Consider the following 17489-nt stretch of genomic DNA (forward strand, 5'->3'; position numbering starts at 1 on the left):
CATCTCTTTACATCTGACAGTGCTGAAGAATACTACCACTTACTTAATATAACAAAGCAGTCAAGACCAAAATATTCTCTGTGAAAAATGAACCCCACAAAAAGTCAATTTCCATATGAATGAAAAATTATTTCATTACATCCTGAGAAATAATCATGTGCTTTACAGCGATTACAGATCATCCCATATCCAGCAATAAATGTTCAATGTCTTAATGAACATCTAATCTTTTCTGTATAAGTCACATGATTAGCAAAACTGACAGATACTTCAGATGTTTTGTTTGTTTGTGAGAGCGCATGTGTGTTTGTGTGAATGTGTGTTTGTGTGAATATGTGTTTGTGTGAATGTGTGTTTGTGTGAATGTGTGTTTGTGTGAATGTGTGTCATAGAAATGTAGTATTAGTCCATAATGTTATGCTTTCTGCAATATCTGATAGAAAGGTTTTTGTTAAACTGATATCTACAATATGGCCTCTCCACTGTTGTTAGATTGACAATGAAGGAGATGAAATGACACCTACAAAAACAGAAGGTTCAGTGGAAAAGACAGACAGTAGTGTGTAACATTACCCTGAAGTACAGAATATCTCAGTCACTACTCTACAACATTACCCAGAAGTACAGAACATCTCAGTCACTATAACATCACCCAGAAGTACAGGTGGGTTAGCCTAGTGGTTAAAGCGTTCGCTCGTCATGCCGAAGAACCGGGTTCAATTCTCCACATGGGTACAATGTGTGAAGCCCATTTTCTGGTGTCCCCCACCGTGATATTGCTGGAATATTGCTAAAAGCGGCATAAAACTTAACTCACTCACTCAGAAGCACAGAATATCTCAGTCACTGCTCTATAACATTACCCAGAAGTACAGAATATCTCACTCACTATAACATTACCCAGAAGTACAGAATATCTCAGTCACTACTTTATAACAGAAAGTTTAGATTTCTCTAGACCCTCTAGCTCCCTTTTAATTTAGATAGGTATATTTGTTGCAGTCAGTGTTATGTATATACAGAGACTAAACGGGAATCTAGTTTTCCTTCAGAAGTCCACAATAGGAAACAGCAGTGGAGAAACAAGGTGAAGAGTTCACGCTTGTCCATGCAAGGGGGATGCTCAGCCTTCAGTGGGTTCCAAGGAGTATTGTCTGCAGCACATGGATGAATGGATGGAAATGGCAATCAGCAATCATACATACATCCATATTGATAAAGTCACTTAGCCTAAAGGGTAATGTGCACAGCAAAGATATACAGTCCTGTTCACCTTGGCCGCAATGTGTCACTTGTGATCCACAGACCTTTTCAGATGAGCAATTAGTGTATCTTTCTAAAAGCTGTGAACTTTTGACCCGGCAGAATGTTAATTTCTGTCTATTTACCCTGCCAGAGGTCAGATGTGGGGGAAGTGGACAGGTGAAGCGTGCCCTGTAATAGTTTGATTACCTGTAGTTATGTGTTTTGGCAGGTGATGTATTGGGAATGTGTAACCCAAGGGCCTCTTTGACCAAGTGAGCTTGCCAACACTGAGTGTTGTGGACAGCTCCAGGGCATAGGTCCTGGCCTCATGCCTGCCCACTGACCTGTCACTGACCTCATATATATATATATATGTGTGTGTGTGTGTGTGTGTGTATTGGCGGTAGAGGGGGATGGGGGGGAAACCACCCCAGGACAGAAGGAAACAAGCCAGTGATGCACAGAGACATTTGGGCTTGAGAGAGGACTGAAGATTAGGGTATTTGGACCATTGGAGCATTGAATGTGGACAATTGTGGCAGGGTGTGAGGAGGTGTTGTTCATAGACTGGAATATACAGATCAGTAATACTGGAAGTGGATAGGAAATATATATGTTGATAGGAAATATGACTTTTAGAATTATGGTAATGCGGTTTAAAGACCAGTATTACCGTTTGTCTTACCATGGTATCAGAAACTGCCTTACAAGGTTACATTGAAGATTGTAGTTAAATTACTGTGCAAATTTTACTGTACCATAAATAATACCCATCAGCTGGTTATTCTTGGTGCTTTTTGTGATGCTTATCTGATTCATCAATATCTATTTATTCCATGAGGCTTCATACAGTAGTTTTTGAATGTGTGGAACAGTTTGATGGATTTGATATTCATGAGTGAGTGATCAAATTAGAGGGACACCCAGACGAAACAGACTGATACCTATGGTTAAGTAAAGTTATGGTAATTGAAGTCTGTACTCTGTCACAATGCGAGATCATTTCAAAAGACCGGTGTATGTTCAGCGGATTTTAGGTAACAATGAGTGGCTAGTTTCAAGAATTTGGTCCGCATGTATGCAAAAAAATATAGCAGAGTTTGTTTAATTAAATGTTGAACTATGAAACCTCAGTCATACAATGGACCAAAAATAATAAAACAATGGTATTGTGTTCACACTATAACAAAAAAGTACTGTAATTACGTGACAAACTGGCATACATTGAAACAAACTTGTTGACCAGCTGTTTCTGTTGTTGTGTCTTTGCTTTACGAGGGAAGTGAAGTCGGTGTATATGTGGAGAATGTGGACCCCTTTCTGCTGTCTTATGTTGGTTTTACGCAAGAAAGAGCATGTTTTGACTACCGATGTTTCAAAGATGACTTAAAGATCGGTTTTTAATTTGCTCCAGTGGGGGTGCTTATTGCAGCATTGCATAAAAGGAATGTGGTGCCTACAACATCAGTGGAGCTTTAAGTTCATGGTATGTGAGGACAGCCTCCAATTTCTGTCCAACAGCTGAGGTACAGGTGTCGACAGAAACGAAGTGCACATGAGGACATGTCATGGCTAACCAAGTAAGAGATAGTAGCAGCCTTGAGGACTGAAGACAAGCTGTAGGAGTTGGTCCCTGTAATAGGTTGGCCATGACCTCCATAGCAACCTGTGAAAGTCTGGGGTAGAATGGGCCTTCAGCAACCCATGCTTGCCATAAAAGGTGACTATGCTTGTCGTAAGAGGCAACTAATGGGATCGTGTGATCATTCTCGCTGACTTGGTTGACACGTCAATGGTTCCCAGTTGCGCAAATCAGTGCTCATGCTGTTGATCATTGGATTGTCTGGTCCAGACTCGACTATTTACAGATGGCCACACTACTGCTGGAATATTGCTGAGTGCGGCATAAAACTCACTCACTCACTCACTCACTCACTCACTCACTCACTCACTCACTCACTCATGCTGGTAAAGGACCAGAACCATGGCCTGGAAAGCTCAACATTCCATCCTGGCACTATGAGTGACTTGTTCCATCCAGGCAGTATGAGTGACTTGTTCCATCCAGGCAGTATGAGTGACTTGTTCCATCCTGGCACTGTGAGTGACTTGTTCCATCCAGGCACTATGAGTGACTTGTTCCATCCAGGCAGTATGAGTGACTTGTTCCATCCAGGCAGTATGAGTGACTTGTTCCATCCAGGCACTATGAGTGACTTGTTCCATCCTGGCACTGTGAGTGACTTGTTCCATCCTGGCAGTATGAGTGACTTGTTCCATCCAGGCACTATGAGTGACTTGTTCCATCCAGGCACTATGAGTGACTTGTTCCATCCAGGCAGTATGAGTGACTTGTTCCATCCAGGCAGTATGAGTGACTTGTTCCATCCAGGCAGTATGAGTGACTTGTTCCATCCAGGCAGTATGAGTGACTTGTTCCATCCTGGCAGTATGAGTGACTTGTTCCATCCAGGCAGTATGAGTGACTTGTTCCATCCTGGCAGTATGAGTGACTTGTTCCATCCAGGCAGTATGAGTGACTTGTTCCATCCAGGCAGTATGAGTGACTTGTTCCATCCTGGCACTGTGAGTGACTTGTTCCATCCTGGCACTGTGAGTGACTTGTTCCATCAAGGCAGTATGAGTGACTTGTTCCATCCTGGCACTCTGAGTGACTTGTTCCATCCTGGTACTATGAGTGACTATGTTTTATGCCACACCTAGCAATATTCCAACTAATATGTGGCAGTGGCCTATAAGTATTTTTGTCTGGACCAGACAATCAAGTGATCAACATCATGAACATCAATCTACCCAACTTGGGTATAATATATGTCAATCAAGTCAGCAAATCTGGCCATCCAGTCGCCTCTTACCACAATACAAAGAAAGGCAAAAACAAAAAAAGATCAACATTATGCTGAATGTGACTTCCATGGTGAATAAATAGTGAATCATAAATGTTTCTTTGGACTCTTGTTTGAAACAGACCAAGTGAAGATGTATTTGTATAAGAGGCTGACATTGAAGGCCCACATAAAGATCTGGGTTTGAACTGATTTTCCTCAAGCAAACTTGTTATGTGGGATGACTGACAGGATTTGGAGGTCAGGTGTCCTGACTTGGGTCATCCTATCTTACTTCAGCAGATCACTACCACATATATCAACCAGTTGATTGACTTAGTCCAGACTTGATTATTTGTAGACTGCTACAATACAGCTGGAATACAGCAGGAGTCTAACATGAAGCAACAAACAATACTGCCTCACTCTTCCATGTATCTTTACATTGGCGCAAAATATATCTATTCATGAGTATTCGAATAATGTTCTGATCCTTTCTATTTCTGTGAAACTGGTAAGTAGAACTGTACACCACCGATGACCAGCAACACTGTGGATTGTGTCAGAACCCCTCTATCATGTTGTAATAGAGAGGAATATGTTTCTCTGGGAGAATATGTAAAGAGGACTGACATGTGACCTCCACATGAACCCCCCCACCGTAGCCACTCCATGCCATGTTGCATGCAGTCAAGTCCCAACTGAGGTCATTCATCAAACACTGGCACCAGGCTTCCAGAGGGTCCCTTGGCTCACTTCTGGCAAACTAGATTCCAAGTGGCTTACTGTAAATGTACACTACAATCTGTTTCCAAAGTGTGAAGTCTCATCATATGAATGCTTTATTGATGTATCTGAGGCAAGGGACTCTTGCAACCAGATGTTCCAATGACATCTGGTTGGGTCAGTGGATTCCATTGTATATGATGATGCTGAGATATTCACCTCCAGGTTCTGCTATATTCCTGTTGAAAGTGTAACAGCAGCAATGGTAACACCATCTTTAAAGAACAACTAAACTCAATTTTTTGGTACTCTTTTTACCACTGCATATTAAAAATTTCTGGTTAGTCATAAACGGAACACCATTCTTTTTTTAAAAAAACTTGTGGTTAATTAATACCAAGCACTTAAAAGTTGCTAAAAAGCCATCTGCTTCTCTCTCGCCCGCAAACGAAACCACAGACAGGTTATGTAACTCTGTCGCCAGAGATGTATAGTGACGTCATAGAAAGAACGATTTTCAGTTAGTTGTATAGAATATGTGTAGGAAGCTCGTCATTTTGCTAATTTCTTGACGTCACCAAAGACATGCCGAATTGTTGTGTTGCCATCAGTTGCTCCTTGGGGTCGTATGATGGTGTCACTATGCACAGATTTCCACCAGATCCCGTAGTTTGAGCTTAAATTGGTTGTTGGAGTGTGCGAAGTGAATGTTATGGAAGCCTGTGGTACAAACTAAATCAGATAGTTTGCCCCCTACCACACTTCCAGGATAGAAAATGGAGTTCAAGTTTCATCGAGTTTCTAAAATAAAGACTGCTTACTACACATAGCTGACCAAAAGGATTTTGCATGGATAAAACGCTTTCTTCCTCGGACGTGAGGTTGTGGTCGAAGTGCCAATATTATCATAAGTAATATTATATCGACCCCTGCCTCGATTCCAAGAGTGAAATTGTTATGTTATAAGCAGTGTCATTTAAAATCCTAATGTCCATCATTAAAATACATATTTTACCTCCAGTGAAAAGTAATTTTGATTTTGTAAGTCGCTGAAAAGAAACTTAAATAGCATTTACCTTCAGACAGGGTGCCACCATTTTTTAAAATGGTGAAGTCACAGGCTAAAAGTTTATTGAGATTATGGTTTATTTTCATCAAGATAGAAAATCCAAACTACTTTTTACTAGTAGTTAAACGTGTATTTGAATCATGGCCACAAGGATTTTGCATGACACAACTTGTAACACGTGTGAGGTCGAGGTTGAAGTGAAAATACTGCGCGATAAATTTCTACACTTGCTAAATTTGGTTTGTAAACGTTCACTAACCAGTATGTAGACACTTGTCAATATATGTCTTTATATTTGGTCTCATAATCCTAATTATTTTATAATCATACTTGTATGCATTTTGAAACTTAACAAAAAGAAGTGATCTGCGAATGTATAAAAGGAATGTAATATCTAGACATTTATTGGTTTGCCTGTATGAATCATAATTGTAAACCAAAAGTTACTGTGTTCTGTAATCTGATTGGTTGAAAAACATGATTAAATGGTATTAGATTCCCGGAAACTGAAAGACTATTCACCGCGTATTGACACGTAAACAATTGTTTTGTTGTGTCATCAACAGTGGTGACGTCATTCAAATCATATTGTGATGTAAAGTTAGAATGACGTCACAAATGAGCTGACGCCGTCGGTTCCAGATGCATTCCCGTGCTTCAAATACTCAATAACACATGGAAATTGGCCAACACATGATGTTTATCTCCTAATTCGCACGCACACCCTAGTGTATGTCGTCTGTATCATTACAACTTCATGACGAAAACAATGATTCTGTTGAAAGCTACGACAACTTAATAAAAACAAAATGCAAATGTTAAAATTAAAACATGTCAGGCTCTTACCTTGTTCAAGGAATGTATCCATCAATATCCACAAAAACAAGTGATATATAATTCATCTGCAGATTTCCCAAGTGATGTGTCTTTCAACAATCTAATATACGAAATGTATCATTTCAGGTTTTTCACATTGCTGTGTAGTCTCATTGGTCACCCAAGATAGCACACCTGGCAACTAATTGCATAATGTGCATCATTCTTTAAAAAAAAGTAATTTAGTTAGCCAAGAATGAGCAATCAATCAATGTATTGGCAGTTAATCCTTTGAAAGAAGGGTGTTGTTTCTACATAGACACATACACGACAGAGTGTATTCAGTATAGATTTGTAAATGTACGTACATAAACACTACCTTTTGACAAATCCCCATTGAAATCTGTATAAAAGTAGTTAATCAATCAGCGTGTTATTGGTTAATCCTTTGATCGATCCAGGCACAATAAATGCCAAATGGGGACCTTTTTCGGGTAATCTAAGTGGTGTTACCACTAATTATACCTGTTATAAATTCATTAACTGAGCATCTAGTGAATGATGACAAATAACGTGTAGGTATATACCGCCTAACACGGATTACAACCTAGCGACACCAAGTGATTTTGATAAAATCGTCTATGAAAACAAGGGTTGTAACTCGAAAACTAGGCAGAGCAGGAGACAAAACTAAATGATAGTAGATTGTGAGAACACAGAGCTTTCAGTTTTCACAACAGCTGTTGCGATTTCAGGTTTGTACAAACCTGTAAACGGAATAGTTTACCCCCTGAAATGTAGATGAATTCTGCATAGACCCTCATATCTATACCTACTATTACGTCACAGAGCCACACCGCTCTGATTGGTTGAAATTTCATTTGCGACTGAGAATTGTGCACTGTTGTCAAAAAGGTCGATTTAAGGTAATTAGAGATCGGATTTAGCAGTTTTAATGACCGAGTTTCATTTATAACGATGTCAATTAGTGATTTATGCATTTGCACCCCTGGAGTATATGTGATCTTTAAGGGAAAGTGTTCCCAAGGACCATCAAAACCTGGGTTTGAATCTCTCAGCATTATTGCTTGTATTGCTGTCTTGAGAACAGCTATATAATGCTGTATACTTCTGTATACACCTTGATTCATGTTCCTCCCTGAGGGCTGAGTGAGTGTCACCTTGACTCGTGTTCCTACCCGTGGGGTGAGTGAGTGTCACCTTGACTCATGGGGTGAGTCAGTGTCACCTTGACTCATGGGGTGAGTGAGTGTCACCTTGACTCATGTTCTTCCTTTTGGGGTGAGTCAGTGTCACCTTGATTTGTGTTCTTCCTCATGGGGTGAGTGAGTGTTACCTCGATTCATGTTCCTCCTCGTGGGTTGAGTGAGTGTCATCTGACTTGTGTTTATCTCCATGGGTTGAGTGAATGTCACCTTGACTCATTTTCCAGCCAATGAGAAGTGTGATTTTTTGTAGATCCATGTGCCGAGTTGTTCCGTTAAGTGTTACATCAGTGGCAGATGCAAATTGAAGTGATCACTAGATACAGAAATCTTTACCTCGCCAATGTCAAAGTAGTTGTGACTTGTTTGTGTGTGGGCTGCCGTGTCTGTTCATCTTTTTCTCAAGCCTGAAACATCACATGCTTCATGTCTATGCTATCTGACCTGTGTACCAGGATCTGCTGACATGTGTTCAGCCCCACTATAATCCTTGACCTGTCCCTGCCCACTGTCTATGCTGTTTGACCTGTGTACCAGAATCATGTGTACTTGTCGCAGCCAGTATGCTTCAACCATACTTCTGGGTCAGCTCCCACCCAAATACCATGTCAACCAATCTGTGTGATGGTACCTAGTGTTCAAAACACTGAATTCATCTCACTGAATGCGAAAATTTGATTTCCCATCTTGGATAGAATCAATTCAACTGATTATTTTTGTGTCCCTTTTGCCAAATCGGTAGAATATTGCTAAGAATGACTTTATACCGCACTCACATACTATTCAAGATAGTTTACTGTATGTTGATGACAGCTGACAAGCCATGGAATACCAGACTATTAGTAGGTTGGTGCAGTATAGGGAGAGGTGTGATAAACTTGTCCCATCAACAGAGCCACACATATTGCTGAGACAAGGAGCACCAAGGGTTTCCTTCTTGAACACTTTAAACTTATCCATGTAATACAGATTCAAATTGATCTTATTTGAATTTTATAGTTATGTCTAAATGAAATCAAATGAATGGTTTACCATACTTTTGAAGTAAAAAGACTTTAAATGACACAAGAATTGGCTTATATGTTTCCAAGAATGAAAGTTGCAGCATGGGTCTATTCCTTCTCTATATAATTCAAGTACATTCAAAGTGTTATTACCTTTTAATGCCGTCCCTTGAGGTTACATAGTTTAATGTTCAAGTGGAAGGCTGCATAAATCATTTTCCACGCCTGAAAGTGGGACATGTCAGATTTGTTGAGAGATATAACTCAATTTGAAGCATAGGTGCTTACTCTCAACACCAGCTGAGGCTACTGCGCATTAGAATTGTAATGGCATCCTCCCAGAACTGAACAAGAGGAATATGTAGCGCAAATATCAAAGGTCAAGGTTGCATGATACAGATAATGCTCACCACATTTTCATGGTGCACATGTGGGTCGGCTTCTCTTCAAGGTTGCAGCTACTTCGTGTTGTTAAAAACCTCCTTCCTCAAAGGAACTACTACTTCTAGCTTCTTCTGAAATATAAGGGCCACCTTTCTCTCCCAAAAGGTGTGTTGATCATTTTCCATGTCAGATGGCTACTTGTGGCTCATGTAATGAGTTGGGTTCCATAAGCGCACAGATATGTCTAAAGCTAAGAATCATTTACAAATCCTTTATATATGTTGGAAAAAGAATGAGTTACTCGAGAAATCAGATGTGACTTAAAGTACCTGTGTCCTTGCTTCACTCCAGTGCACTTGTTATGTATGTAAGTGTTATGTTGCTTGTATTCTCAAGGGGACCTAGAGACATGATGGTTTACTCAAAGTGTAATTGACAACTATCATGCATAAACTGAAGACCAGAACTGAAATGAAATAAAACAAAAGGTACACCCATAATTCCAGGCTTTTACAGACATTAAGATGGAGGGGCATGTTCAGATTCTGCTCATATTGAGGTAATGTGACAGAGAAACAGTATGCCCTCATACATGCCCTCAGATGACACTGAAAATGTATACCTGTCTAAGGTGACCTGTCCTAAGATGACCCAGAAAATGTGTACCTATCGTGGCCTTAGATGAACCAAAACCAGTGTAACTGTTTAAAGGGACATGCCCTTAGATGAACGAAATACTGTACACCTGTTTGAGGTGACTTGCCCATAGATGAACCAAACACTGTATACAGTGAAAGAGTTCTAAACTGACATGCGTTAGGACTGGCAAAAATGCTGGTATAGCGAGTGTGCCAGTTTAACCTGAGAATGATATTCCGTAATCCACTGTGTTGTTAATGCATGTTCTGCTAATCTTCAATACCATTTTGACACGGCGGGCAACTGACAAACTGGGAGACGCCAATTAATATAATTTGCCTAGTGACAAGTATCGCTCACCTAATTTACCTCACCTACTTATGCTTAACCACCGTATTTACCTGTAATCCACTGAATTGTTTATGCACATTCAGCCACTCAACAGGAGAGCCAAGATAGCAGATGCTGGTTTTGTGAGCATTAACTACTATACAAATGGTCAATTGGACTGTCTTTATTGTGCCGAAGTATGGAGTAGGCTGACGCCGGATTAGAGAGCATGCAAATGATCATAAATTAACTAGCTTCTGCCAGGACCAAATTCTAGTGCCGATATTGAGAGCATGCCAGATTGGAGGGATGCCAGTTTTGAGGGCTTCCACTGTGCCTGTTTAAGGCATCTTGTCCTTAGAAGAGCCAGAAAATGTGTGCATGTTTGGGGGATCATATTCTCGATATCTCCAGGGTGTATGTTCCGATAAGTCTCCGCTATACCCTGGACGCATCTACAGGTTGGCCCAATAATTTTATTACCTCCCTTTGCTGGCTCCGCATTGTGATAGTAGTCAATCAGCTAGGCTGCCGTTACAACTGAGCTTGCCAGTGTCAACAAAGGTAGTGGTCGCAACTGCAAAGGTTTGCTCACAGTGCGACTCAGATTTGGGGGGAAATCATACAGACAAATTAATAGGTCCAAAACTTTCAAAAAATAAAAGCAAGAACTCTGTTTAATAAACAAGAACATTTTATTTTCTACCTTTCAAAAAAAGCGAAAGTGAGTTGTGATTGGTTTGCTAAACTTATCAGCGTAGACACCTGATTGGATAAAAGCGAGTCAAGGGAGGTAATTAATTTATTGGGCAGAGCTGTAGATGCATCCCAAATACCCTGGAGATATCAAGGATGGAGGGATCATAACATAAGACAAGCCAGAAAATATGCTGTTAATAAACAAGAACATTTTATTTTCTACCTTTCAAAAAAACCTTTGTTATAGGTTAATTTTTCTTTTTGTGGTCACTTCAGTTTGTGTATATTGTTTCAAACAATATGTCTGAAAACTATCTTTGTTCTTAATATGATCAAGTAAATAGCATGACCATATGTGGTGAGTTGAAAAAAAGAAATGAGAGATTTTTCCTGAAAACCTGTTGCAGACTCGACAGCATTTCATGCTTTGCAGTAAACTTTGCAGACGTTACCACATGCATGAGTGTATTTTCTGTCTTCTTACAACACTGAACGGTTGACATTTTTAACTTGCGTGACCCTAGTGTATGTATGAATAATCACTTGTATACCCTGGTGTATAAATAAATGATAACTTTGGTTGGCTTGAATACAGAACATACACTTGACCAGTGAGAGAAAATATGGGATTTGAGATGTTGGGAGTTTCATGTTGTGTTGGAAACTTGCCATGCTTCATAAAGTAGAGGTATTCTTTCACCAGTGTGATGAATACCTGACTTGTTTTATGTGATGGTAGATCAAACATTGTGAAAACACTGCAGACCTGGCTGTACAACACATGACTATTCATATTTCATGTGGACCTGTCATCTGCCTGGAGAATGTATTGTTCAGTTCATGCATAGGTTCAAAATGACATACTTTATCTATTGATGTGATGAGGTGTCAAGCGCAAATCAAGAGAACAGAATTGAAATTTTGATGACATGTTTTGTATTTTCTTTGATATGTTTTGACTTTGGAACAGGCCATTTGTGTTTTATCTACGGCAAGGAAGAGCCATAGTCTTAAAATGCCACAACTTGCTGTTCAGAGTTACCCCCCTTGGTCACACTGTAAACAGATTGTGGGTTTGAATCTTGGGTTTGTTATGTATCGTTTGTCAGTACCTTGCCTGTGTTTGTGAGCTGAACCAATGTTTGTGGAACTACATCACATCGGTCTTTCCTTCCACTTAAAACAGACAGATAGAACAAGGGTGAATGAGTGATGTTAGGTTTTCGCTGCAATATCCCAGCAATATCATGATGGTGGACTCTAGAAATGGGCTTCACACATTGTAGCCATGTGGAGATGGGCTTCACACATTGTAGCCATGTGGAGAATCGAACCCAGGTCTTTGGCAAGATGAGCAAACGCTTTAACCACAAGGCTACCCCACCACCACCAATACAACTGGATTACTGAAGTGACATTGAAACCAACCAACATTATTGGTATGCCTTTGTAATTGATATTTTATATTGTGTCATCAGTGACTTTCAGTGATCTGTTGATATCATTTTCACAACTATTGCTGTTAACCCCCAGAGAATCTATGCCCAAACATTATTATCTGGTTATTTACTGGAAGTTTTACGTGTTAATGTGTGTATTGTTTTCTTTATGTGTGGCTCCAGGTCAATAAAATGATGGATGGTCTTTTGTGGTAAGGTGAGTTGGGACTAGAATTTAGTCACTTGTCCTTCCCTTAAATGGTGTTTTCTTATGTGACTGAAGGGCACAGGACAAGGATATAATGTGTTTGTGAAGTTACCTAAACATGTCAGGATACATCATCTAAATCCTGCTGTTCTTTATTGACATTTTCTGCAAGGGCCATATCAGTCATTAAACGTTTCTATCCACAAGTCACGGTGATCATTTCTGTTTCGTTCTCTCCCTTAAGGGCTTTTGTAAATTTTCCTTTCACAAAGTACACATATGAAATGAAATTTATTCATTTTAAGTAGTGTTTCAGTTTCCAGTAGTCGGTTAGTGATTTCTGATGGCCCTGTAAATGCCATCCAATATGCTTTCTAATTCATTCCAGAATTGGTTGAGCTGCATGCCAGATATATACAGGTGTGTATGTCAGTAGAGCAAGGTTGAACCACAAGGTATTAACTCACCTATATTCATTAAGCACAGATGCATATCAGCTGATGTCAGGTAAACCGAGCTTGACAGGCTGGTGACAGCTGGAACTATTTCATTACAGATATATGAGTCTTTTTATGTCATGGGTAAAACAGTACTATTTGTCCTCTTCACTAGATGCTTGTGATAGGTGAACATTCATATTGAAGGCTGAATGGTGGGTGTTGATGTCCAAAGAAATTTCGCTTTCAAATCTTGTGAATGTTTTTCAAGTGCAATGGTTATGCTGGCAATGATTCATGATGCGTACCTTGAAAAATCTGGGACAAGCATGAAACATCAGCACTGTCAAAGCAGGTTAAAATAATTATTTACATTGTAGAAGCATAGTTACTTTGTGGAATGAAATCTGAGCTACACGAACTCGTTAAAGAAAGGAAGTCTAACCCATGACGGTTGTTTCATTAATGGAATGGGGAATGAATTACCATATCGCCATATTTGTTTCCAAGAAAAGCCTCAGAATACAGATTTCAACTTGAAGGTCATGGTGTTTGCTGGACTGACATAATTCTTAGAAAGTCAATTCATTTAGAAGGAAGGATGCAGGAGGCACACACAAGGTCCAGTCTAGTCTGTGTCACAGTCACTCAACCGCATTATTTCCCTGTCCCCCAAAATCCTTTCTCTAATGCTTAAATAACAAATAAACTCACATTTTTTGTAGTCTTTTAACCATAACATGTGAATAACTTGTGGTTAGTCTAAAGAGGAACACCAAATTCATTCTTAAAAAAAACGAGTGGTTAATTAACACTGAGCAATTAAACATTGCCAAAAAGTCATCTGCTTCACTCTTACACACCAACAAAAACCACAGACAGGTTACATAACACTGTCACCAGATTACTGAAGCGGACTGTAGTGACAGCATGTGAGGAAGGATTTTCAGTTAGTTGTATATAAAATGTGTAACAAGCTCTTCAATTTGCTGATTTCCCGATGTCAACAAAGACATGCCGAATTGTTGTGTTGCCATCAAATGCTCCTTAGTGCCGGGTGATGATATCACTATGCACAGATATCCACTGGCCCCATCAGTTCATGCTAAATATGTTGTTTATGTAAATGCGAAGCAAGGGTTGTGAAAGCCTGTACGTATTAAAGCGGGTGGTTCGACACCTACCTCATTTTTGTGTCTGAATCGCTTCCAAGGTAGACATTAATATCGTAAGTAGTAGCATAGTGACACCCACCTTGCTTCCAAGACTGAAATTGTTATGTTATAAGCAACATCTTGCTAAATCCTACTGTCCATCAATAAAATACATATTTTACTACCAGTAGAAAGTAGTTTAGATTTTGTTACTCAGTGAAAACAATCCTAAATAGCGTTTTTACTCAGACTGGCTGATGTTCACAACAGGGTGCCGCCATTTTATAAAGTTGTGGCATCACAGTCTAAAGTCAGTTTGAATCAATTAGATTATGGTTTGTTTGAATCAAGTTTAAAGATGATAACTATTTCCTACTCTTAGTGAAATATGTTTTTGAAACATGACTGAAAAGATTTTGCATGACACCGTTCGAAGCAGAACTACAAGAACGATTTACAAGCATTATGACAACAAGCGATTTTGACAGAATCGTCTATGAAAAAAGTTGTATCTCAGAAAATAAGGAAAGCAGGTGACAAGATGAAATGTCAGTAGATTGTGAAAACATAGAGCTTTCATTTTTCAAATCCATTGTCGTGATTGTGGGTTTGGACAAACCTATAAACAAGATAACCTACCTTCGAACTTGTAGATGAATACTACAGCAACCCACATAAGTATACCTCATATTATTTCACTGAGGTGCGACCCTCTGATTGACTGAAATTCCATTCGCAGGAGAGAATTGTGCTTTGTACTCATAAAGGTCAATTTAAGGTAATTATATGTCGAAATGAGTAGTTTTAACGACAGGGTTTCATTTATAACGATGGAGTATATGTGATCTTGAAGCCCTAAATGAAGCAAGTCTAGATTTCCTCAGGTTCTCTGGGGCTCATGTATGTGTATCTGGGAATATGTCTTTCTGTCTAAATTAGATATGTTAGTTAGTTTGACTTGGTCCAGTCATCCAGGCAGCTTGTTTTCCTGTGCAAAGATGCATCTATTTGTCCTGTCAGGATTTGTTGATCATGTGTCTGAATCCGTGACACTGCCCTGTACCCTTCATATGTTGTTACTTTGTGTCTGAATTCATGACGCTGCCCAATACCCTTCATATATTGTTACTTTGTAAGCAAGATCATGGTTTCTCTGGAAATCAGTAATGTCCAAACAAAGTGAAAAACATCCACACCTGGGTGCTAAAAGGCCATCATGTCACACTGACACACCTAGACACTAGCTGTTTCAGCTTTAGCATCCTGTTTCTTGTGTATGGCAACAACCATTAGGGTTTTGATTAATCCTTTTCATTTTTCTAACCTAAAAACACATATACTATTAGGGAAATATGTAACTGCAAATTTGTAAAAATGATATCCCAAATTTAAACCTTGCCACAGTTACTTGTCCACTGTACAGCCTGTGATGGAAAGGTTCAAAGATTCTATGTAGTTATTGTTATAAGATGTAAAGCATCAGATGAATTATTTCATCGTCCTGCTCTCTTCAACAGGGATGATCTTAATAATAGCCACAGCAAAAATTAATCGTTCATTATAGTTCTATATAATCATCTGTTTCTGTGTGTGCATCTTTTGTCTGATTCTCTGTGTGCAAGTGAGTGAGTGAGAGATTGTTTCTGTGTCCTTTATGTGTCTGCATCTGTGTGCATGTGTGCTAGTGCTCTACAGACACACAGTTGTGGCCAGGAAGTAGCTGGAATGTTAATACTGCCATGTGCAGGGATGTGTTGTTAAAGGCACTATTATCACACCACACTTCTCTAAAAATGGATAATGCTTTTCTGTGAACAATACCAACTATCTGCTTCAGAAAAGCTACTGTAAAATTTACTCATCACAAATAGTTTGAATAAATTAATGCAGCATTGCATTAAATTGACTCTTGCGCCTTCTTTGAGCTAAACATTATTTTAAGCGAACCCGAGTTATGTCACTTGGAGTGCTCTTTACGAATATCCTACCTTGAAATCAAACACTGACAACACCGCTTGCAATACTACTGCTTTTGATGTGCAAAGCAGTTGTTTACACTCCATATATGGCAAGTGTCCTCTGTCTGGAAGATTTTCATCTCAAAGTTTCAATTGTCGATTTCAAGCAAATCGTCAGGGATGATACGTCTTTTATTGCATCAATAGGGAGCTAAATGACTGCATATGCCCTAGTGTATAAAATACATGCTAACATATTGTCAACAGTGTGTGACGGTGTGCCTTTAAGGACCTGAATTGTTCCAAAAAGGACAAACACAGATACAGGTGACCTTTCTAACTGCTCTAATGACTGATGTTTTATGTGATACTGGCAGTGTGGTATTTGCATTGAGTGAGTCTAGGTGTGCCATCATCCTCTGCACCATATACACATGCATTAGCATTCCTGCACTCCACACAAGGAAATATTACTGCTATAGGAAATCCTTCTGTCTGGTGTATGTTCAGAATGTATGGTGTATCCTCACAGCCAAAAACCTGGTTAACATGAACCACAAAGGAAATCCTATGTCCCTCATCAAGATAAACATCTGTTTGAAAATGATAGCCTATAAATTATGCAACTCCTTGAAATATCACAGCAACGTAGTTGGTCACCCTATCTTTGCTTCATATCAAATCATGCAATATTTAAGACAAGGATATTTTAGCCAAATACAATTACCTCTCCTCCAGTCAGGATGTCTGGCACGACAGATGCTTTCCCCTTGGCAATACTTGCAGCGTAATATGCACAGCTCCTGACTGTACCTGTTAATGGTCCATGAGGAAATCATGTATAATGTACATCAGCATTTGAAAGTGGATGTATTAGCAATTGACCATGTGCACAGTTTGTTCAGCATTTGCCCCTGGGTTGTTTCTTCACAGTCAAGCTCTCACCTTAATAAGGGTGGGGGGTAGCCTTGTGATGTGGCTGGGATATTGCTGAAAGTGGTGTAGTCTGTCCCACCCACTCACTCACTCACTCACTCACTCACTCACTCACTCACTCACTCACTCACTCACTCACTCACTCACTCACTCACTCACTCACTCACTCACCTGGGTAGATCCGGGGTAGAATAGGTCTTCAATGACCCATGCTTGCTGCAGAAGGTGTATGTGCTTGTTGTAAGATGCAACTGACAGGATGGTCAGGCTGGCTGACTCGGTTGACACGCCATCAGGTCCCATTTGTGCAGATTGATGCTCATGCTGTTGATTGCTGGATTGTCTGGTCCAGAGTTGATTATTTATAGGTGCC

At 39.6% G+C, this 17489-nt stretch overlaps 2 protein-coding genes across 5 annotated transcripts in view; one reads left to right on the forward strand and one right to left on the reverse strand.

The window, feature by feature from the left end:
- LOC137291711 (replication termination factor 2-like) overlaps positions 1–17489 on the reverse strand; it is a 559227-nt gene that overhangs the window by 253954 nt on the left and 287784 nt on the right. The window lies entirely within an intron of this gene.
- The window catches only part of LOC137291705 (phosphatidylinositol 3-kinase regulatory subunit gamma-like), a 151240-nt gene that overhangs the window by 62950 nt on the left and 70801 nt on the right, over positions 1–17489 (forward strand). The gene's annotated exons all lie outside the window — the stretch shown is intronic.

This window comes from Haliotis asinina, chromosome 7 (genome assembly GCF_037392515.1).
Source record: "Haliotis asinina isolate JCU_RB_2024 chromosome 7, JCU_Hal_asi_v2, whole genome shotgun sequence".
In the NCBI taxonomy this organism is placed as follows: domain Eukaryota; kingdom Metazoa; phylum Mollusca; class Gastropoda; order Lepetellida; family Haliotidae; genus Haliotis; species Haliotis asinina.